The following is a 23,227-nucleotide window of genomic DNA, read 5'->3' as shown; positions in this document are numbered from 1 at the left end:
AATACCCCGCCACACTGCAGCATTTTTTAGCCGCACTACAACAACAGCAACCATATGCATTGCAGTTTTGCATTTAACTTTGACCGATCGGCGCGTGTCGCATGTCGCGTGTCAGCTGTCAGCGTTAGAGCGTGACAGTATCGGCGTGGCGACACAATTCGCAGCTATTATTGCATTTTTTGCACGATTTTCCTCACAATACTTGATTTTTTCACTCTGCTCGCCTTTTCCTCTCGCTACAACACCTCGTTCTAAATAAATAAAAAATAATTTTTATTATGTAACCTCTGCACATTTGCTTTAAATATGCAAATAACACTAACAACACACAGTCAACGCCGCGACATTTGCCTGCGCTCACTTGCACTTTTATTTTGTTATGAGCATTTGCATTTTTTATGCCTCGCATTTTTTAATGCAATTTTTTCCATAATAATTCCAACTACACTTTTTCACTTTCATTTTCTGCCAATGGGCGTTGGAAAACCTTGAGCCAATTTGCGCACTCTTGTTTTTGCCTGGTTCTAACACGTAAACCACTGTCACAGATATAACGGAAGAAACCCTGTAGGAAAAAATAAATTAAATTATTAAAAAATTACAAAATTAGAAAATTACTTCAAGGTGAAAATTTTATAGCTAGACTGTGTACCAATAGTCAAATAATCTGCTATAAAATATAGCATATTAAAATTGTAATGACACGGCATTAAAACCGTACAAGCAAAACTAAGTAAATACTGAACTAAAATTAGTAAGAGATAGTACTAAAAATTAGGTGTACAGATTCGCTTTACAAGTGTCAAAAAATATGTTCCAGTTTACTGGCAAAAGTTTTGAGTTTCAGCAGTTTTCTCTGGAAAATATTTGGAAAAATGTTAAAATTATTAAGATGAAAGCAAAAAATCTAGTATCAGTTCTAAATAGTGTACTAAAAAGCAAGTAAAATTAGGCAGACAAATTTATTTTGCACAGAAACCTTTAAGTTAAACAAATTTGTGACTGCATCGATTATCATATAGGAAAAATTGCAAATTGAGGAAAGTGGTACTAAAAACTTTACTGAAGTACTAATAAACATTATAATCGCATGTCAACGCTTATGTCGGTAGATCCAATGTTCAAAAGGTTAAAGTATGTGTACTAAAATTGTACTAAAAAGTACTAAAAAAAAACATTATAGCTTGCCCGTGCTGAAAGGTTAAACAATTTGTTCTAGAATTTTAACAAAAAACACTAAAATAAATATTTTAGCTTGCCAAAGCTTATTTCAATGTAAAAGAGAAAAGAAAATGTGTACTAACTATTTACTAAAAAGTACAAAAAAGAATATTTTAGCCCGTGAATGCTGATTTCAATATATCAAGGGTTTAAAGGGTTCAATAATTCGTATCAGAGTTTTTTCACAAAGTACTAAAAAACAATGTTAGCTTGGCAGTGCTTAAAAGTTTCAAAAATGAGTACTAAATTGGTACCAAAAAGTACTAAAATAAATATTTTAGCTTAGCAAAGTTTATAGTAATATAAAAGAGTTAGAAAATGTGTGCTAACAATGTCAATACATCAAAGGTTTCAAACAGTCAATAATTGGTTCTAAAATTGTGGCAAAAAGTACTAAAAATTTGTTTAGTTTGTCCATACTTATTCTATTAAAGGTCAAACTATATACTAAATGTGTACTAAAAAGTTCTAAAAAAATATTTAACCATGGCAATGCTTATGCCAACATATAAATAATTTAAAAATTTCAAATATGTGTAGAAATTGTTCTAAAATATGTACTAAAACATAAAAAACACTAAAATTTAACATTTTTTTATAATTTTGTTACATCGCATAGCTGAAATTCAGAGAAACATATGAGCTCACATATTTATACCTTCACCTTGCAAAAATTTCTCTTACATTTACAAGCAATATTGGTGCTTTCGCTAGTACTAAGTAAAATTTCCTACAGGGCTACCTGCCAGCACTTAGTGTGCCAACCAACAGTCCCGTTTGCCAACATTGCGGTTGACTTTTGCAGCCAACTGCTGCAAATTTAAAATTTCTGTCATTTTGCACTTTTCATGCCGTTTATGCTCTACTTTATTTTATTTTCTATTTGGTTTTCTGTTCTTTTTTTCTATTTAACTACTTTTCTGCATATAAATAATGCCACTCAAATTGGCATAATACATACTTACATGCTTGACTTTGTGCAGCCTTGCTCATTCTGCTCTTTTGCAAAACAAAACTTTTCCAACTTTTTGAAACTTTTCAAAACCGAACAACTCTTTTTCAAAGCCAGTTTCAAAATGTTGCTAGTTGCACTATTATTTTATTATTGACCCATACTTTTTTTTTGACTTTTTCATTTTTATATTTCATTGCAAAAAAATTGAGCTTTGAGCTTTTTTATTATTCTTTGCAATTAAAATGAACTGGCATAAATTCAAAGCGACAGTTGCTGATAGTAGTCTAGTAGATAGACGAAAAATATCGCGTTATATGAAATTATGTCGGTTTTTATGGGTTTATACATATGTACATACGTATGTGCCATATTATATTAATGGCTATGTATAAAGTCTGGCTATAAAAGCGAAATAAAAGTTTCAGAGTTTCTTTTTTGGAGTCAACTTTGCTGTTTAGCAGTTTTGCATTTAATTTTCAATTTATTTTTTATTGTTTAATTTTCAATTAATTTTTATTCAAAAAATTTATAAATTTTAAATTTTTTTTTAATTTCTTATCTTTCATTTTTATTGAAAAAATGTATTAAAAAAATTAAAAATGTTTTTATTTTAAAAAATATTTTTTTTTATAAATTTTTGCATTATTTGTTCATAACTATTTTTTCGTTTTCGTCAATTGATTTGTATCCAAAAACAAAAAATTTAAAAAATTAAAAAACAAAAAAATTGTAAAAAAAAATAATTTTTTTTTTTGAGTTTATACAAATTATTTTTTTAAAAATTTTCAAACAATTTAAAAAATACACATTTCACATATATTCTCGTATCAAAAATTTAATTTTTTCCGAACAACGAAAAATTCATTACATTTGTAATCTTTTCACCGCCTTCTACTATGTAACTTTAACTTTGTTCGTCTTCGCCAATGCCATGAGGTGCTTCTAATTTTCATATATGCATTTATTGTTATTCTAACTATTCATATCCCAAGCTCACGATTCCTTCAAACCCCTTTTTCCCTCCCGCAGCACCCCATTAAGGCGCCAAATCGACCTAATTTGCAGCATCCACAATGAATTCCACTCAGCCGTAGCCATTTAAATGCAACTCTGTGTGTGTTTGTGTATGTGCATCCATACTCAATTACACTGCAATTTAACAAATTTAGTGCCGTTGAAATTACAAATTAAAAATTAATATCTATAAAGCTCTCAACAGCCCACCTGCAATCGCCACTGGTAGCTGCCGCTTGGCTTGCTTTGCTGTGGCTCTGAGCATTCCGCTGCACTGTGTACTTGTAGTTGGCAATTTCGGCAAGGAAATTGGAAATTCTTTTTAATAGTCAAACATATCTACTATGCACGAGCATAGTATTTTAACGCGCCATTGCACTAAATCAACGACTTCAACTATGATTTGCTAAACTCGATTGCCGAGGCAGTGCGGCAGCCGCAGTGGTAGTAGTCGCCAACAAATGCAATATGCCGTTATATTTAGGCCAGAAGATCACATACTGCAACATTTTGCGCAAAAAGCGATTTCGGGACTGCTGAATATTTGTAACGGAATCCCGAAATTTTTCGGGATTTATCAAGAATAATTTTTGTTTTGATTATAGTCGTATTACATATTATTGCAACATTTTGCGCAAAAGACGGTTTCGGGACTGATGAAAGAATGTAACGGGATCCCGAAAATTTTCGGCATTCATTAATAATTTGCTTTATGTCGATTATAATCATATTAAAATTTACTTTCTTCTTTATCACGCGGAAATACCGCATTTCGGGATTCCAAAACTCTAGTTCGGACCCCATTCAACAGTTGCTTTGTGCTTTCCTTATATTTTCCCTAGCTATCTACGCTCTTGCAAAGCCGCAGTCTTGCCTGATGTCAGTCAATCTCCAATCATTGACTGCATCAGCTTCTTCCGCTTCTGCATCTTTTCTCTCTCGCTCGCTCAGCCGCCACTAAATACGAATATTAAATTTTATTCATTTCATCTTTTGCCGTTCAAATGCATTTTGCATGCAAGATGACATTCCCACTGAACGAGCGTATGCAAGTGCCAAGTAGGCAACATGGCTCATAAAGCGACAGGCAGGCAGGCTCGGTGGCATAAGCAGTCAGGCCTCTGGCAGCCGCTGTACCTACAGCATTCTTGATTGCATTCAGCTTCAAAGTCAATAGTCGTGATATGCTGCTGCAGCAACAGCAACCAGCAATTGTCTGTAGACTTCGAAAACCCTCCAGCAGAACCCTTCGAACGTCTTGCTACCCACCCCACACCAACCGACTTGCTTTGACTGCAAATGGGCAGAAGATCGCCAAGTCACTCCATTCGCTCATTACAGTTCGAAACTTTGTGGCCACGTTTGGCCCACAGCGAGTTGGACTGCTGCTCCTTTGCTGCTTGCCACAGCTACAACCGTCTTCAGCTACTCCTTCTGGCTGCTGACTGCTTGTAAGCCAACACTGTCGTCAGCACCGTCGGCGCGTACGACGACATTGACAACGTGACAAGAAAATCAAATTCGCAAATTCTGTACAAACCAGCGAGTGACACAAGCCAATCGAAATTGCTGTTAGGCAGTCAAATATGCGAAGGAGCAGTGGGTAAGTAGAGTAGTAGTGAATAAAGGGGGATGAGCGGAGAGGTGAGCAGGACGAGTGCGACAATGAAGCGGCAAACACGCCAACAGTTTGCTGTGCAATAACAATAATAACAAGCACACTTGTAGAGTGAAGGACAACAAAAAGCCGGAAATCCAACAAAAACAACAACAAAAGTAAAGGAAAAACATCGGCAGACATCAGCAGCAGGCAGCAGCAATATTGGTGTTGTCGCCGCCAATAGAAATTTGCTTTGATCGACATTGATTGGAGTGCCAGCGTTAGGTTTTGGCTTTGGAATTGAGCACCGACCATTGAAGGGAGTATGCAGTGCTGCGGCGGGGTGAAGGGCTAGCGCGGAGCTGCTGTGCAGCGCCGTAAGTGGCGGCAGTGTGGCACGTAAGAGCAGTAATTTTGTGTGGCTGTGGCAAGCATGTGAGTGCTGTTTGGAGCTGGAAATTGCTTGGCGCCGGCAAGCATATGTGTAAATAAATGAAAATGAGTATTGCGGTGATGGTAATCGCCTAAAAGTATGCTTGCTCCATTTCAACGAATGGGAAATATGGCGAGTTTAAACTTTTTATGCAACTTTTTGTGCAGATTGAGTTTGATTTTGGATAAAAACAGTATAACCTGATTTTATGTAATGATTTGACATCCTCTCTATTTCCTTTTTATAGTACGAAGGAAAGTTTATAGCTAAAATTTAAGCTGGGGTTTTCTGAGTACAAAATTTACCACAAATTTTCTGCATCCTGTGCATTTATAAAAATTTATTGAACGAGATAATTAATAATTATTTTTTTTTTTTTGAAATATTATAAATGAAAATTCAATAAATATAATATACCTGAAATTAAAACGACGTACAGTACAATGGCAGTCTGAGCGTCATAATTCCTAGTAGTTGAGAGATAGAATATTGCTACCGACAAATTTTCTAGAAGCTTCCAATGCCACTATATTTTAATTTTGTTTACATATTTTTCGGGATGGGAATTTTAATTTTCGGGATCCCGCAATATTTCGTAATTTTGATCAGAAACTTTTGTTGGAAATTTTGTTTATTTCAAGACTAGAGTTTTTATAATCGGGATTGAAATTTTAATTTTCGGGATCCCGAAATATACATATATTATTGATCAGAAACTTTTGTAGGAAATTTTGTTTATTTCAAGACTAGAGTTTTGTTTTTATTCGGAATAACAAATTTCGGGACTAGAGTTTATATATTCGGGATCCCAAAATATTTTGGGACTAGTTTTGATTTTCACTTTAGTATTGTTCGCTTAAGAAATATACTAAAAAATGACAATTTCAAAAATTTCGAGTATTTGCAGTTACTGCGCTAGATTTATGCTATTTACTGAGAAGTAAGGGCTACAGTATGTACATATTTATATAACTGAACGTGCGAATTCTCGGGAAAAGTGTTGTACAGAGATAGAATATTGCCATCGCAGATTTGCTTCAAAAGCTTCAAATGCTATAAAATTTAATTTTTGTTTATATTTTACCTATCATTCTACCCTAAAAGTACACATCACTGTCTGTGTACTTCTCATAACGGCATAATTGAAATTCTAATATTCATAATAGACAAGTACTCGCATCGTGTTGTTAAGCGAAATATTTTTTATGTTAAAATTTAACGAGCACACACGCCATTTCTACCTAGCCAACCTAGCCTGTCTATGCAAAGTAGAAAAGAAAATACCCAACCGACGACAATCAAACCAATCAAGCGACGAACGCGAGGCAATGTACCCACGAGCGCTTGCAGAAGTACATTTGCACTGACAAATGTATTGCGCCCATCGCACTGTTGCTCAATACGCGCGCTTATCCGCAGGGCCTTTTAACGACATACGTGTCTACATACTTTTCATAAGTACTGTCGTGTACGCTCAGCGCTCGTATGAAAGTTGAATGTACTCAGCGCCTCGCAAATTCTAATTTCCTTGTTGCTTCTCGCGGCGATGAATCTTAGCTGCAACGCGTCTCTAAATATTTGGCACCAGCCGAGACATAGACACGTCGTTGTGTGGCGCTGCTCCTCATTTTGCCTACTTCATACTTTTTGTGGCCCATTAAGTGGCCCGCTGTTGTGTTAAGTACAGCCGCGCGCACTTACGTGCCCATTTCTAGACTTATGTGTTCGTTTATGGCGCATCGTAAAGCTTCTGTCTCGCCAGGTTGGCCGTGTCGGTCGACGTCACCGTCGCCGCCGCAGTCACAGCCAAAGTTATTGAAGTCGGTGTCCGCCTGCTGTCGCCGCGAGTTTGTTTTAGTACGTGCAACATTTTCTTTAATTGACAAGTGTGATTATTTTTAATGAAGTGTCAATGCTGGCGGAACACCTATCGGCGCATGTATACAAGTATCTGGCCGTGTCACAATAACCAGCAATGAAAGAGACGTGTGTATTTTCCCGCCTTACGTACAAATGTTTTTTTTTTCATTAATTAGTCAACAGTTAATCCGTAAAGTGAGCACTTAATTATAGAGAAAAGTAGTTGAAGTTGTGATAAATTAAATTAGACAGCATTAGGCGAGTGATTAATATATAGACTTTGAGTCTGGACAGCTTTCCGATATATTTACGACTTGTTAGAGCTCACTAAAGGCCTTCACAACAAGTGTTAAGTGAAGAGAGTATGAAGAGCCAAATAAGAAACTCAGCTTAGGCAACATACTCACTCACGATTCTATGATTTCAATTAAACTTTCATACTTACTGCTTTGTTATTGTAGTGGGTTTGTAGGTTTCTGTACAGACTTTTATCAAGTCAAACTCTTGAGATAGTGAATGTGGATCAATATTCTTCTCTACTTAGATTTTCTTGAGGCTGAAAAATAACAGAAGAGGCTATGCGAATGCTCCTGGTTCACTTCGGTCTTCCATGCTTTGTTCTATCGGCCTTCAAATGCAAGTGGATCTTCTAAGGCAAGTTGTATAAATGCTCCTGGTTTGCTCCGGTCTTTCATGCTTTATTCCATGGTCTAAAGCCAAACGGAAGACCTGTTAATTGGTGACAAACTCAAGACTGTTCTTGTCCAAGGTATTCAGTTCAAAGACTTAACATTCGTGAGTCCAACGGATATTCTTCCTCTTATTGCACAAAATAGTTAATTTTATCTCAAATTCCCTGGCTTTTCACAGAGCTAAGGATTGGATCTATAACCTCTCTCTTCGAACGTGAACTTTAAAGAAGCGCTTTTTCCAAAACACTCTAGTTACTCGAATATTTTCGAAAATTTTCAGTTAAATTGTCATCTTCTCCGCTGAGAGCTTACAACTGTATTCTCGAATCTTCAACAGAAACCATACGTAGCCCTGCACTTTTCTCTCTTTTTAATTCCGCAATCATTTCCCCGTCCTTAATGGAGTGCCAGTGCCCCAGCTTTCCTTGCGTTGCAGCTCATTATTGCCGGCGACGGAAAGAAACCATAACGACCAGCCTGCTTTGAAGAAAAATTAGATACGTTCGCCGCAACAATGGCAACAACCACAAGCAAAGCAAGAGCAGGGGTAGCATTAGCAGTTACACAGCAACAGTTGGCCATGGTCACTGCATGGAGCTTATATGGGCATTGCCAAGCCGACGGACAGACGGACTGGTACGAGTGGCAACTGCAAATCCAATTAGGCCAAGTGTCAAAGGGCAAATTGGAAATTTTTCAGTTGAGACAAGTACAAGTGCAGCGAGCAAATGTGTGAGCCGAATGTGAGTGTGAGTGCGCGCCTGTGTGTGTGTGTGTGTGTGTTGTAGGCCGCTCGGTCGGCTGTACGGTTTTGTTGCCTCTGACGCTAATTAAACTTACTGGCTTAATGTGCTGCTTAACAGTAGCCTACAAAGAAGACGTGGAAAAACATGCAACCGCAACAACAACAGGGAAGTGCGGTGGCTCAGTTGATTGCTATTGGTTTTGCTTTAAGAAGCCAACGGATGAAAAAATGCAGGAAAATGGCCTTTTGTGAAAATAGGCCGCACACACTTAAGCCCGTTTGATTTGCGGTTTACTGCAGCAGCGCTTGAAAAGTAGCCAGAGCTGGCTGTGTTGACTACGAAGACGCGCTCGCATGGGAGGCTAAGGCGCGGTTGTCAGCCAACGTAAAATCCGCTGGATTTAATGCGTTGGCAGCGCAAGGCGGTTAATTAAGTTATTGTGTGGTGAATTTTTGATGGTTTATTTCCCAAGGAAATTTGAAAACCAAAAATATTTTTTTTATGATTTTTATTTCCTTTAATCCTTTTCCAGGTCGCAAAATATCAAAATGTTGACAGAATGCCGGCCTTTTAAGAAAAATCTTGAATTTTACCTAAGATGTTGGTTGATTTTGGGCCCGCCAAAATGTTTTGCAGAATCCTACTTCAACTGCTCAAAACGCTGATCCGTTGTGTTAGCTGAAACTACCAAATAGTTTATCATAAGATCCTTACAAATCGTCGAAGCGCTTTCATCACAGCACTAATTGGTTGAGATGACCAATGTTAGTTTTGGCAAAGTCACTCAGCGGTCCGGTGGCCAAAAGCTTACGGAAAGCTGCTTACTGAAAACTCCCTTCCAACCTTAGCTTCATTCGTAAAAGGGCTCACTCCGCCTCTTATCCAGTGGCTCTTTCCTATCCGCATATCCCTTTTTTCGGTATGTGATCAAAGAGACGCAGCTATCAAAGTTTTCAGGAATGTTTTTGCAGAAGTAGAGATTTTTGGCGTGTCGGACCGCTACATATAACCTTCCCTTAACCGTAAAGCACAATTTACAGCAATGCACCTGCCAGTAATGTCCACGGATGCCAATTAGAGCCGCTCTGTGGACGCATACAAGCTTCTTACCAAGTGGAGCCTTTACGAGCTCCCTCCACCCTCTGTGCGAACTAGTCCCTCACTTTTTGAGATATCGATCTGAAATTTTGCACACGTTCTTTTCTCACTAAGGCGCTGCTCATTTGTCGGAACGGCCAATATGGGATCACTATTGCATATGGCTGCCATATAAACCGAACCAACAAAATAAACTGTTTTATAAGTGAGGATTATTCTAGCTTGGGTGCAACTGAAGTTAACGTTTTTTCATGCTTTTCATAGATTTCTGATCAAAAAAATTCTTAAAAATTATTTTCAATACTTAAAACTATATAAATCTTAAAAAAAAAGTTAAAATGAAAATTGTATATTATTATGTATTATACTATATTATATTTACATTATATTGTATTATTATAAAATAAAATATATTTTTAATTTTATGGTTATTTATACTGACAATTCTTAATATTTTTTTAATACAAAGTTCTCAATATATTTTTTTTTGTTAAATTCACACATTATAATAATTTTTCTAAGAAAATCTGTTTTTTCTATTTTCAGCGAAATCATCAATTAAAGTAAGTAAGTTTCCAAGAATTATTAATTACCTTTTGTATATGAATATTTTTCCAAAATATTTTTGACTATGCATAATTAGCTGCTCACCTCAAATAACGGTACTGCGGCTTGTAAATTGCGCTCGAATGCTGCAAAGCGCATATTTCACTTGCAATTATCATTTGAACTTTTAATTTTCGCAAATTAATTTCCCCAGCAATGTGCATAATTATACATTAACTATTTACACGCACCGTTATATGTGCGATTCCAAAAATTTTAATGCATTTCTGTCTGCAATTGCGAACTTTTGCATTGTTGCATGTGGCGCCGTCCATTATTCATGGCGATTTCGTGCAACAGTCGAAAAAATTTCATTGACGTTTTACGTGAAAGTTGTTGTTGCTGTTGTTATTGTTGCAGTTGTCATGCCTAAGCGCGAAATTTGAAATTAAAAATTCATTTTAGATTTATTTTCGAATGCCAGTTTGGGCATTTCATATTCGATTAGAGACTTTTTTCTGCTTTTATGGTGGAAAGCAATATTTTTTACAAAAACAAGGCAAATAAATAAAGCGCACACAAAATAAAAAGTCAAATGGACGGAACAATTTTTATTTGCAACACAACTATGCAACACGCACGGCAAGCGGATGTGCGCTGCTATGCGCGCAAACTTTTGCACATGAGTGTGCGCATGTGTTTGTGCTTTTTATTTATATTTGCATACTTGTATGCATGTATGTGAGTGTGTGTGTGTGCGAAAAACGCATTTATGCAGTGTTGCATTTATATTAGATTTTCACTTGGCCTGCGGCCGCCGCGCTGCGCTGCTGCGCCGCTAACCTGCTGCCTGCTTCCTCGTTGATTTCGCGCTGCACTATTTTTTGCTCCGCGTTTTTCGTTTGTTTGCTGCTTTTACAAGTATTTATAAATATTTTTATTGCAACTTTTTTTCGCTTTTCGCAAACAGCGTTGCATATTTTTCGTCGTTTCGTTAGTTTGCCGCGAGCGTTGGGCGCATACATATGCCAGCAATGACTTTCGAAATGCTGGAAAAAATGCAAATTGGATTTCGGTGTGTATGCGCGCGCGCGTGTGTGTGTGTGTGTGTGTTTGCAATGCTTTGCACTTCCCGTGAAATGACATGCTCAGCGGCAGCGATAGCGGAAGAAAAACGCTTGGCAGCCGCGATATGGGAGCGTTTTAATGGGGCGCGCAGCAATGACAGCAGCGACTAAATAAAGCAACAACAACAACAATTAAAAGTAATGCAGTGGAAACTTAACTGTCTGTTTTTCACAAGCCAGCGGCTCACCGTTATCAGCGACCGCAACCAACGCAGCCAGCGTTATCGACCACAAGCGCTTCGTGCGCTCAGGTTCAGGTTCAAAACGAGTTTAAATCACGCAAATATTATTTATATTTTATTGAATTTGCATATCTCTCGCGGTTGTTGTTGTTGCAGCTTTATTATTTAATAAATTCCAGTCACACAAATACGCAAGCAAACCACTGTAAGTGCCACAAAAACAACAAATATGTTGCATGCGTGCACCGGAAGTTGTAAATTTTAATCGCGAATTCGCGCTGCTCGCGCTCGCCGCCGCCACCACATATTGATACGCCATATTTGTTGTATCGCCGGTACGTTGCTTGTTTGTTTTTGCTTTTCAACAAATGACATTGACATAATAATTATGCAATTAAGTGGACAAAGCACTTGCTGCAAGTATTTGTTTATATTATATACTTACATAGCACATACATATACATACGCATATGCATATATAAATTTATATACCAATACATACAGTTATTTATGCATGTTTGTGTGCCGTTAACTAATATTTGCATTGCATGTTAATTAAATGGTAATTTGAATGCAGGAAAAGAGCATAAATTTCACGTTTGACTGACGCTGCATCAAAAATAAATATTAAAAGTTAATAAAATTTCAAAAAAACTAAAATGTGGCATAATTTTGAAAAATATTATTATAAGTATAATAAACAAAAATTGGAAAAATAAAAAAAAAAATTAATCTTTTTTTTCAAAAAAACAATCCATATAAATTATTATTTTTTTTTTAATTAATTGTTGATTAATTTTATTGTTAATTAATTTTATTTTTAAAAATTTACCATTTTTGAAAAATGTTCACCTTTTTTTTATCAAAAAGTTCTAGAAATTAAAAAAATATTTTTTATTTATAATATATTTTTATTGAATTGTTAATATAATTTTTTTTTTTTAAATTAAATTAATTTCTTGTTGTTTTTTATTTAAATTAAATTAAATATTTTTTTTAAATAATTTTTTTTTTTTCAAAATTGCAATTGAAATAATGTTTAAAACTCTCAATTTTTTAAATTTTATTTTATTCAATAATTGTATAAATTAAAAAAAAAGTTTATTTATAGTACTTTTTATTTAATATTATTATTTTATTTTTTATTGAAATTAAGTTAAATTATTGTTAATTAAGTATATTTTATTTTATATTTTGAATAATTTTATTAAAAAATTAAATTAATTTACAGCATTTTTTTTTTTAAATTAAATATTAATATTATTTTCTATTCCAATTTTTTATTTAAATTAAATTAAGTATATTTTATTCTATTTTTTGATTAATTTTATTTTTCAAAATTATAAAATTCATAACAAATGACAACTTATTTATTTAAATTAAATTAATTTTAATTTTATTTTTAAATAAAAATTTAATCAATTAATCCTTAATTCTAATTATTTTTCCAAAATTTTGATTTTTAATTAACAATTTAATTAGACTACTTGTTTTATTAAAACTAGTTATAATTAAAAAAAATTGTTTAATAAAACTTTTAATTAAAGAAACATAATATTCAAAAATAATTATTTAAAGCTAAATTAATTAAATTAATAAAATTTTTAATTAAATTATTTTTGAACTCTTACAATTTATTTCTTTATAACATACTTATGACTCTTTCTAATTTTCATGCAAAATTAGCAAATTTCAACTAAATTTAATAAAAAAAATATTTTTTTTTTAATTTTCACGAAATTTATAAAAAAAAAATATTTCTTTAAAACTTTTTTGTGAGTAAAACAATTCCAAACCTTTATGCCAATAAGCATTTTATCACCACAATTGGTGGAGAAATTCTGAAGACAACCACAATTGGGCTGAGTTCAACAAACAATCAATCAAAAAACCGCCAGCCAAAACCAATTTGTTTGAGCCAAACCGCAAATAAGGAAATGCTAAAGCTTACAAAGCAAAAAAACGGCCAAAAATAAAAATAAAACCAAACAAGTTGCGTCCAATTGACTCAGCATTGTTTGCTGATCAACTGATCGCATCAAATTCGATCCGCCGCGCAGCTTCAGAGCCCGCAAAAATATCTGCGGAAAGATGATCGATAAAGGCATGATCAGCGAACAAATAAAAAAGAATCAAGCGGGCTAAAAATAAGCAAAGCGAATGATGAAGAAATTCCCGAAACACAGCTGAATAATACTTTTCAGCAAGGTGATCGTGCAATTTACGCCACACACACATACACAAAGCAAGAATGACTCAGCACTATGGAGGCTGTGTAAACAAAGAAATTTTAAGGGAAAAACTAAAGAAATTTGTAAGCGAGACGAACACAAATACACGCTTTGAAAAACTAACAGTCGGCAAACGTGATCATGACTCAGTGCTCGTGTTGCGTCGATCGATATGAATGCGCCGAAAACCCAAAAAATTAATTTTTATAAGCGTGAAATTCAGTCAGCCTTTTTTCTTCATTTATACACTGCAACGCGTTTAATTTTTCCCGCAACCACTCACTTAATTGCGAAGATGCAGCAGCACCGATCGTGCAGCTGTGCAAATAAAGTAAATATCACAGGCCTGCAAATTACAGTGTGCATAACGAGCGCTTGCCTTCCCACAGTCGTATGGCCTGCAAGACGCATTTTAGAGTGGCTCGTCTGTTACGCCGCAATGAGCAGGCAAATCAAGTGATCCTTGCATGCGATCTTGTCAGCAAATTACGCGTATTGCGTTTAGTGGCAAGCCAAATTGCGCCAAGCCGTTTTTACAAACCCCGCATTATGCTTTTTTTATTTGTTTTGTAAGCAAAATAAGCTGGCTGATAACCAATAATTACAGTCAACTTTTGATTGGGTTGATTGGCTGCCTTCACTCTGACGGCTGGCTGCCAATTATGCACGATCAGTGCGACGGGCAGCAGGCAACCGAGCGAAAAGTGTAGCGGCAGTACCTCTAAGTGCATAATATTGGCGAAGAAAATGAGTAACAGACGAACTGTAGGCCTGAATTCCCTAACCAATTCGCACAGCTGGTCCTCAATACCCTTTAAGCTCAGAGATCACTACACGCATATCACTCGCGATCAGTTCAAGAGTTTAGCTTATGAATTTTTTTCATAAGAATTATACAGCGCTAATCGGGCATCGATTTGTGACTGTTAGCTGAAGATACATATCTCCAGTTGCCTTCTTTCTATGAATCCTTTCAATAATGTTATTTCAAGACCACTTGAGGATCAGTTGTTCAGCAGTGCGCTTTTGGATATGCAACTTATTGGCTTGTCTTCACCATTTGTCTTAATTCATTAAAAACTGTATTTTATGACTCCCATCATCTACTGGGTGTACGCATTTTTAATGATCCTCACATAAACTCGCAAGATAATTTTCTTCGTTTCGCAAGTCAAAGTAGCGATTGCTCTCATACTGTTTTGGCTTCTCCACAATCGAAAGGCCAACAACTTCCTCACTTCCATGGTCACGGCATCTACAATGTATCTACTCGCATCTGTAGATCGCATTGTGATCAATGATCCCTCAGCCAGCATGCGATTCCTGCAGACCGGCAAGCTTGTATCACATTTCTTCGAGACGCAATTTTATTCTTTCATTTTGCAATATGTGTTTACTCATCTTTTTCACGTTGCATGTTGCACGATCGTCGCCGTTTGCACATTTATGGCATGCTATATCGTGTACTAGTATAAAAAGGCCAAAACGAAGTGGGGAAGAAATCAAACATTGCCGCCACAGCCGATCTTGCAACACTGCCACAGCCAGCAGGAACCAGCGCAGACACAATTCACTTACAGCCAGGCCACACTGCGACCGCCTGCACCCTTGCCAGCCCGACTAGCTGTACAATTGCGGCAACTGATCGTGTCAAAACTGACATGCCATGGATCATATTGCAAATATGGCGGCGATCGTGCATGGCGAACGCGCGTAGCGTCTGGAGCCGGCACCCAGTGACTTTCAAGCATAGAAAATGTGCAATTAAAAGCGGCAGTAGTTGGCATAATTCGCAGAATTCAAATTTCATATATATTTACTCGCCTTTTTTATTTGCAATTCGTTGATTACGCGCCATAAAATGCCAGCAGATCGAGGCTACTCATGCGACAAACGCTTTGAACTCGGTTGCGTCGCATGCGTTGGCTCGCTTATCGCACAAATTTATTTGGAATTCTCGGTGTTTACGACCACATTCGCGCAAGTAAATTACAAAACGGTTAAATTGTAATTAAACCCACATGTATGCTGATCTGTTAGAGCCGATGATGCACCGTTAGGCGCACTTAGAACGGTAGCTATGGCACTTGAAGTTGAGTGGGGGAAAAATACGTAAATTCGAAAGTAAACAGTTAACGCTTCCTGTCGATAATAATATCACCACGCGCAACTGGGAAAGGCAATCGGCAAGGCAATAAAGCCGCTAAACGCTTAAACCGGGTACTTGTGCGCAAGATCACTCGCCAGATCAGCTGTAGATCAGCTTACCAAACTGACTTTAAACCAAAAATCAACGAGAATTGAACCATTTAGTCGCGTAAACACGTTTCGTCCGCACATACAGACGCCGGCTATGGCGATCCAGCGCAGACGTATGCTCTTTCAAATAAAAACACGGCGAGCTCCGAGTTTCATATGATCTTGCAGTAAAAAAGTTGAACTTTTAACTACACGAAGCAGTTTGTCGCGGTGCGTGTGCGCTGACGCAGTCGAAGCTGCGGGGTTTACGGCTTACGCGTAGTTTGTTTGTGCTTTTTGTTCTGCGCGCCACGTTAAAGATCAATGATCTGAACTGGTTCTCGTGCTCGTTCTCTAGTTCTGTGTTTCCTTGCTGCTGCTTGTTTTTTCTCGCGGTCAGGCGAATAGTCAAACGCGCTTGCTAATTTGTACCGCTGCCATTCGTTAACGGCACGAGTCGGCCAAACAGTTGGTTTAGTCGTTGGTGAAGATTTAGCGAAAGGTGCGAGTGTGTGCTTCAGTGATCAGGCATAATTCTGCAAACTAGTTCGGTTTGCTCGAAAAGTGTTTATAATTTGAGAAATAACGGTGTGAATATTAGCAAAGTGCATATTTTCGAATTATACTAAATATACTGCTTAAAAATAGCAGAAATTAAAAACATATGGCGAATTGTGTTGCAGCAACTGAAAATATATTTGAGTCATGCCTCAGTCAAAATCTTACTTTTTGAATTTTGAAAACGAGCAGCAGTGAAAACCTTATTTGAAAAGCTTGTAAGAAGTTTAGTGCATGACGAGCTTGTTTGCCTATTTTTAGGCGATACACAGTAAGTGCTTTACATTTCATTCGATCAGCTGTTCATCTCAGTACTTCTCATATGGTTTATGAAATCGTTGTTTTGCCATTGAAATTTGTAAATAAGCATTTAAACTCTGAAAAAATTGCTAGATTATTATAAACATGCATAATTTTGTTATTTTGGTGAGGGATTTTTTACTAAGCCATGTGAGTTTAGCTTTAAATCTCTGTTGACAGCTTCTTACGAAAGAAAGGGCGTCTAGAAAGTTAGCATTTCCTAGAAGCTATCTCTGTGCGGTACTTATAACGTTGCTTTTCTGCCAAAAATATGTGTACATACTTCTGAAGTTCTACATACTATGTAAAGCGCGGTTCGTAATTTTGAAATAGAGAAACGATAATCTCGTTTGTGCTGAAATTTTGGGTTTTTGAAAATGAAGTGAGCCTTATTCGCACTGTTCAGCATACTCATTAATGTTCCCATTGCGGTTAACCACCAATTCCTCTGCTGCTTTCACAAATATTCAAAGTAAAGTATAAAATTTAATTAAGAAATTCTCCCGTTAATCAAAAATTAATCGCCAAGTAGATCACTTATGGCTTCATTTGCGCTTTTCCTTGTTCTTTCGTCGTCATATTCTCACACCTCATTTTCAATTACTTTTATCGCCACTCAATTTGTATAGCGCATAACCGCAGCTAACGGTGCTTTAATGAGTGGTCTTCAATCGTGATTTGTGCCACAACTGCTGTGACCGACTTGCGCAGTAGAACAATAAAAGATTTTGCGCAAAAAGTGTAGGCAAATAATGCGCATGATTGATGCAAAACGCCTGTGGTTGTCGAAAAATGATATGCGAGTGCTGGCGCAAAAAGCTTTCTCATGTTCGAAAAAAGTTTTTGAGGGTTTCAAGATTTTTTAATTATTTTTACTGTTATTCATTTTATTTTGCGAAAATTTAAATTCTTTTATACATCTTTTTTATATGTGTACCTTACTTTTTCAGATTTTTACAAAAAGTACATTTTTTGTTTATAATTTATTTTCAACCATTTTTTTTTTTCAATTTTCCTAAATTTTTTTAGGTATGTATTATTATTAATTTTTTTGTTAATATTTTTATTTTAATATAATATAATTTAATTTTTTCAAATACTTTTATAATTGCTATTAATTTTTATAACCTAATTTTTTGTTTTATTTAAATTCTTCAATTTTTTTTTTGTTTACAATTTTTTTCCAACTACATACATATGTCTTTTAAATTTTTTAAAATTACTTTTTATTTATTCTTTAAAATAAAAGTATATGTACATACGCCCAAATATCATAAGTAAAGTATATAAAATAAATATTTAAAAATTAAATTTAAATCAAATAAATTAACTCAACAGAAATATTTAAAAAAATTAATTTTAATTAAATTTTTTTTTTTAATTTTTATTTTTAGTTTTTATTTTGTAACTTAATTTTTTATAATTATTTCGGTATTTTTTTATTTGATGTTTATAATTATTATTTCGTTTTTTACTTTTAATTTTTTATTTTTAATGTTGTCTTTAAATTTTATTTAATTTTTTTTTTTAATTAAATTTTTTCTTTTTAATTTTTTTCCGTTTTTTTATTATTAAAATTTTTTTAATTAACATTTTTTTTAATTTTTTCTTTTAAAATTTTGTTCCCATTTTTTATTTTTATTTCTCTTTCAAATTTTTTCTTTTTAATTTTTTTTTTTGTATTTATTATAAATTTTTTTGTTAATTTTTTGCAATTTTTATGAGTGGTTTTTGCTATTATTATTTCTTTTTTAACTTTATTGTAACCTAAGTCTCCTACAGGCAACTTTCTACGCTGTTGACGTGCTTACCAATGTGCTATTTGCGCATGCGCAGAATTTGTCTTCCAGGCATTTTCAATATTTTTTTGTGCCAAATACACCACACCCTCTACACACTCTACTCACCATACATACAGATATTTCACTCATTACCAGCACTTAACTAATTTCATAAACATGAGCAGCGTTCTAGTTCTGCCCATCGCGCTTTTGTTTATAAATTTCTTGTGGTTTTTCGAAATTTCGCACATACATACAAACATTTTTATTTTTATGTATTTTTAATATATTTTTAATGTTGTCACGCCAATTTCGCACGTTCGCGCGTCTGTGGCAACTTTTACAGCCTGTTGCTTTTGTTTTGCTTTGTTTTTATTTAGTTTTTTTCACAATTTTTTTAAATTTTTTCTGGTTTTATGGTATTTATTTGTGTCCAGTGCTTAGATTTCTCAAATTTAGGTCAGTTCGCTATTTATTCTGCATTTGTTTTATTTTTCCTATATTTCAATACATATTTGTTGTCATTTGTTTTTGGTTTTTTGTCTCCAGCGTCTCTCATACATATTTACGAGCGGCGCTCATTCACATTCTAACCTGCGCGCGCATGCTCGGTCAGACCAGTTTTTATGCCTGTCGCTTCAGCGCATGCGCCACTTTCTGCCACACCACAGCGTCGTCGTATGCTAATCATTACAACAGTAACAGCAACAACTCACACTAGGTGTATTGCTTAATTCAACGCGACGTGTTCGAGCGTCTTTCACCGATATTTCGTTTAGATATTCTTACGTGGATACCGTTTACAGTTGATCGGCGTTCCCCCTGTGTTTCTTGAAAGCTCGTAGCAACCATTCTTGATTCCCAGCAACGCCTTTGTGTTGTCAAAGCGTTAGAAAAACAGGTCTCCACCGCCTCTAATTTATGCAGCTATTTGTACACGCTGCTCGCATGCAGCCACACAACATTCCACGGGCTCCTTTCGCAGCCGCCAGTTGATCTGCGCCGCCTTATTTAGTGCGCTCATGTCGTGCTGTCCGCTTGTCGGGTTTTTGCCCAAATTTAGAAAATTTAAAATTCATTAATATTGCTTGCGCCCATTTCCGCAAAGCTGCTTACTGCTTTCCGAACACGCTCCCAATTGTTCTGGGCGTCAGCCTCTGCCTCTGCCTCCGCCGCTGGCATGTGACGCTTGCCGACTGTGACCGAAGTGACAGCTTGATGAATTGCCTCTGCGCTATTGATGTCAGGCATGCATTTGAAAGTGGTTCTTTTGACATTTTTCTCTAAATTGTGCCACCTCTATTGAAATATTGCACAAAAAGAAATTTAAAAAATTCAAAATAAATAAATAATAATAATTTAAGTAAAACAATAACACACAAAACACAATTTCTAAATTATGAAATATTGCTTTATAAACGAATGTGAAAAGTAATTCAAGCGAGAAATTCGCCAAAGGCGCAAGCAAGTAAATAAAATTGTGGTAAACAATTATTTGGGTCACCGCAAAGAAATTATTATTAATTAGCTTTTCATTTCTTACGGTTTCGCAAATGGTGTCGCAGCGTCTGCGCGCTCCAAATATCGAAATTATTTGCGAAATAAAAATCTGCGCCGCTAATAAAGTGAAAATTAAGCCTCTAAATGGTCGTCAATCGAATAATAAATTGCGGCATTAAAATCATAAAAATCGTTGAAATGCAGAAGCGAAATATAAAACTGGCGAAAACAGGCGAAAAGTTATTAAAAATATGAAATAATTTGGCAATAATTGATTGTTGTTTAAGTTAACAAAATTTTGACGAAAAAGACATTTCTTTACCAAGACAAGGAATTTTTAAGAATTTTAATTTTTTGCCGATATAATTTATAAACAACGACTATTTTTGAAAATTTTTTTTTCTGGAAAATTATTATACGAAAAACTAAAAATAAAAAAAATCATAAATAAATTTTTGTACCGAGAGAAAAAGTGTCTCGGTACAAAAATTTATTTATGATTTTTTTTTATTATTTCAAAAAATTTGAAAAATCCTGTTTTTTCTGCCAGTTTTTATTAATAAAAAAAATTCGAAGAATTTTGAATTTTTTTTTTTAGTTTTTTAATAAAATTGAAAATATGTAGAGAAAGTAATAAAAAGGGCTAAAAATAAATTTAAAAAAATCATTCTAAAAATAGTTCAAAATTTTTGTCATCAATAATTTATTGAAAATTTTAGATCGCGAAGAAAAAATAAAATTTATAATTGTAAATTTTTTACAAATTAATACTTTTTCAGATGTTTAAAATTTTTTTTAAGCTTGAATTTTTTTTTATTTTGAAAATTTTTTCTAACATTTTTTAATTTAATTTATATTTGAAAAATTTGTTTTATTTTATAATTTCGATTTTTTTTAAATCAATACTTTTTCAGATTAAAAAAAATATATACATATGCATATATATATGTCTGTATTTTTCATTTTTTTTTTTAATTTTAATTTTGAAAAAAATTTTCTGAAATTTTTTAAATTTAAATTAAAATTTCATATTTTTTTAATTATTGATATGTGATTAAAATTTTTATAAATTTTTTAATTCCTTATACACTCTCCTCTGACAGGCAACTAAGACCACAAATATTTGTGCCAAACTAGCACATATCAATAAGCCAAACAAAATGTGTTTATTAATTTAATAATATCACATATTTTTAATAAAGATTTATTTATTTTTTGTGGCTTCTAAATAAAACCACAATATTGGCTCAATTATCTGCATTTAATTACATTTTTTGGTAAACCAAGCGAGCTGCTGACGGCCTGTTGCGCGATTACAAGCTTTAGATATTTACATAAAAAGGCTTAGGGTTGCCAGCGTGTGTGAAATTGTGCAAATTTTATATAGACACATGTAACATTTTTCTAAATACTTTTTTTTTGTAATATCTGCGAATTAATATTAAAAAAGTTAGTAATGCAAGTATAATGCTCAGCGAGGAACCTGGCAACTCTGTTGACCGCCAAACACCGCAAAAAGTCATTTCACAACGCCTATCGCATTGCGGCGTGCAACAGTGCCTTACCACAGCGCAACAGTGTTAGGCCGTGTTTATTATTTATTTATTAGTGCATGAAGTATGTAAATATTAATGAATTATTTGAAAATGAAAATGCGAAATTAATGAAATTTGTAACTTCAGGCATTGTCGTTTGCATTTCAACGGCATTAGCTGCGGTGTTTTTAACCAATAATATTTCTGGTTGATATGCGGGCATACATACATATAGACATGAATTATATATGTACGTATATAATATAAATGCATGTAAATATGCATGTTCACGAAGTTTTAGCACAAAAATGCTGGCCATATTGAACACATCTCGTTGTAATATAATTTAGCAGTTGCTCTATTGGCTTGGTTCGATTTCAAATGTGAACTGGTATGCGTGCATGTGCGCTGTATGTATGTAAATTTGTTCATATAAATATATTTCATGCATTGCTTTTGACATTTTTTACGTTGGTAATCGGTATTTTTGTGGCTTCATATAGCATTCATGGCATTTTTAAGTGATTCTGTACGCGTGTGTGTGTTTGTTTGTTTGTTGCATATTTGAGTATTTGATTTTGTGGCATGTTAAGTTCATAACTTAACCGCACTTTACTCAAATATGCAGAATTAAAAATTGAAGCAAATAATTTTTAGTGCAAGGCTGTAGAGAGAATTTCATGTGGTATTATGTGTGAAAAGTATGTGTGTGTGTGTGACAATATGGAAATATTGTTAATGAAAAAGCAAGAAAACAAGTTAAATTTGCTTGCAAGTGAACTATAATACAAAAATATTCACAAATCAAAGAGTTTTTCATACAAAAACTTGATTTTATTCATTCAGTTTGTATGGCAGCTATATGTTATAGTCATCCGATGTGAACAATTTGCTCAGAGATAGTGTTGTATGTTTGTACAATAATCTGTGCTTAATTTTGTGAAGTTATCTCTTCAAATAAAAAAGTTTTCCATACAAAGACTTGGTTTTGATCGGTCAGTTTGTACGGCAGCTATATCATATAGTGCTCCGATATCGGCAGTTCCAGCAAACGAGGAGCTTCTTGAAGATATAAACCTGTGTGCAAGATTTCAGATCGATTTCTAAAAAACTGGGGGAATAGTTCGCGTTCATACATAGGAATATGACTTAGTTGACTCAGCTCTTCATGTGATCATTTATACAGTACTCGTATATACAAAGCAATCCCTCAACTCTTCAAAAAAAGTGTAAAAACTCAAAACGCAAAACATTTCGAATTCAAATCAGTGAATGCTGCAGAAAAATCAAGCGAAGTTGCCATTTGTAATATTGCAAGCAATTCTCTGTTTTGCTGCATTGCCATAACAACTTGTTGTTACTGTTGTTGTCATGCTTGTTGTAGCTTGCCACTTCATTAACAAATGAATAAGAAATGCAAACATATCAAGTCAGCAAAGCAATCGCGCTGCATGGAAGACAGACCTGTTATTAAACGCTGCGACATGCAGCAGCGCCATGCGACAGCAACATATTGCGCGCGCGTTTTTTCCACTCTTCGCTTCTTTTTGCATTGGTTTCGTACACATTTTGTGCGCTTCTTGCAGAAGCATTGCAGTGTTTGTTAATTT

At 34.6% G+C, this 23,227-nt stretch overlaps 1 protein-coding gene across 4 annotated transcripts in view; it reads left to right on the top strand.

The window, feature by feature from the left end:
- The window catches only part of LOC105226142 (uncharacterized), a 270,787-nt gene that overhangs the window by 237,033 nt on the left and 10,527 nt on the right, over positions 1-23,227 (top strand). For 3 of the 4 annotated variants that reach the window (XM_049455824.1, XM_049455825.1, XM_049455822.1), the window contains one exon: positions 10,166-10,182. The gene's annotated coding sequence lies outside the window, so the exon portion shown is untranslated. Of the gene's footprint in view, positions 1-10,165; positions 10,187-23,227 lie in introns of all 4 variants that reach the window. The other variant, XM_049455823.1, reaches the window with a different exon arrangement.

This window comes from Bactrocera dorsalis, chromosome 4, assembly GCF_023373825.1.
Source record: "Bactrocera dorsalis isolate Fly_Bdor chromosome 4, ASM2337382v1, whole genome shotgun sequence".
NCBI lineage: Eukaryota > Metazoa > Arthropoda > Insecta > Diptera > Tephritidae > Bactrocera > Bactrocera dorsalis.
The sequence above is the reverse complement of the archived record's forward strand: the minus strand, read 5'-3'. Positions and strand labels throughout refer to the sequence as shown.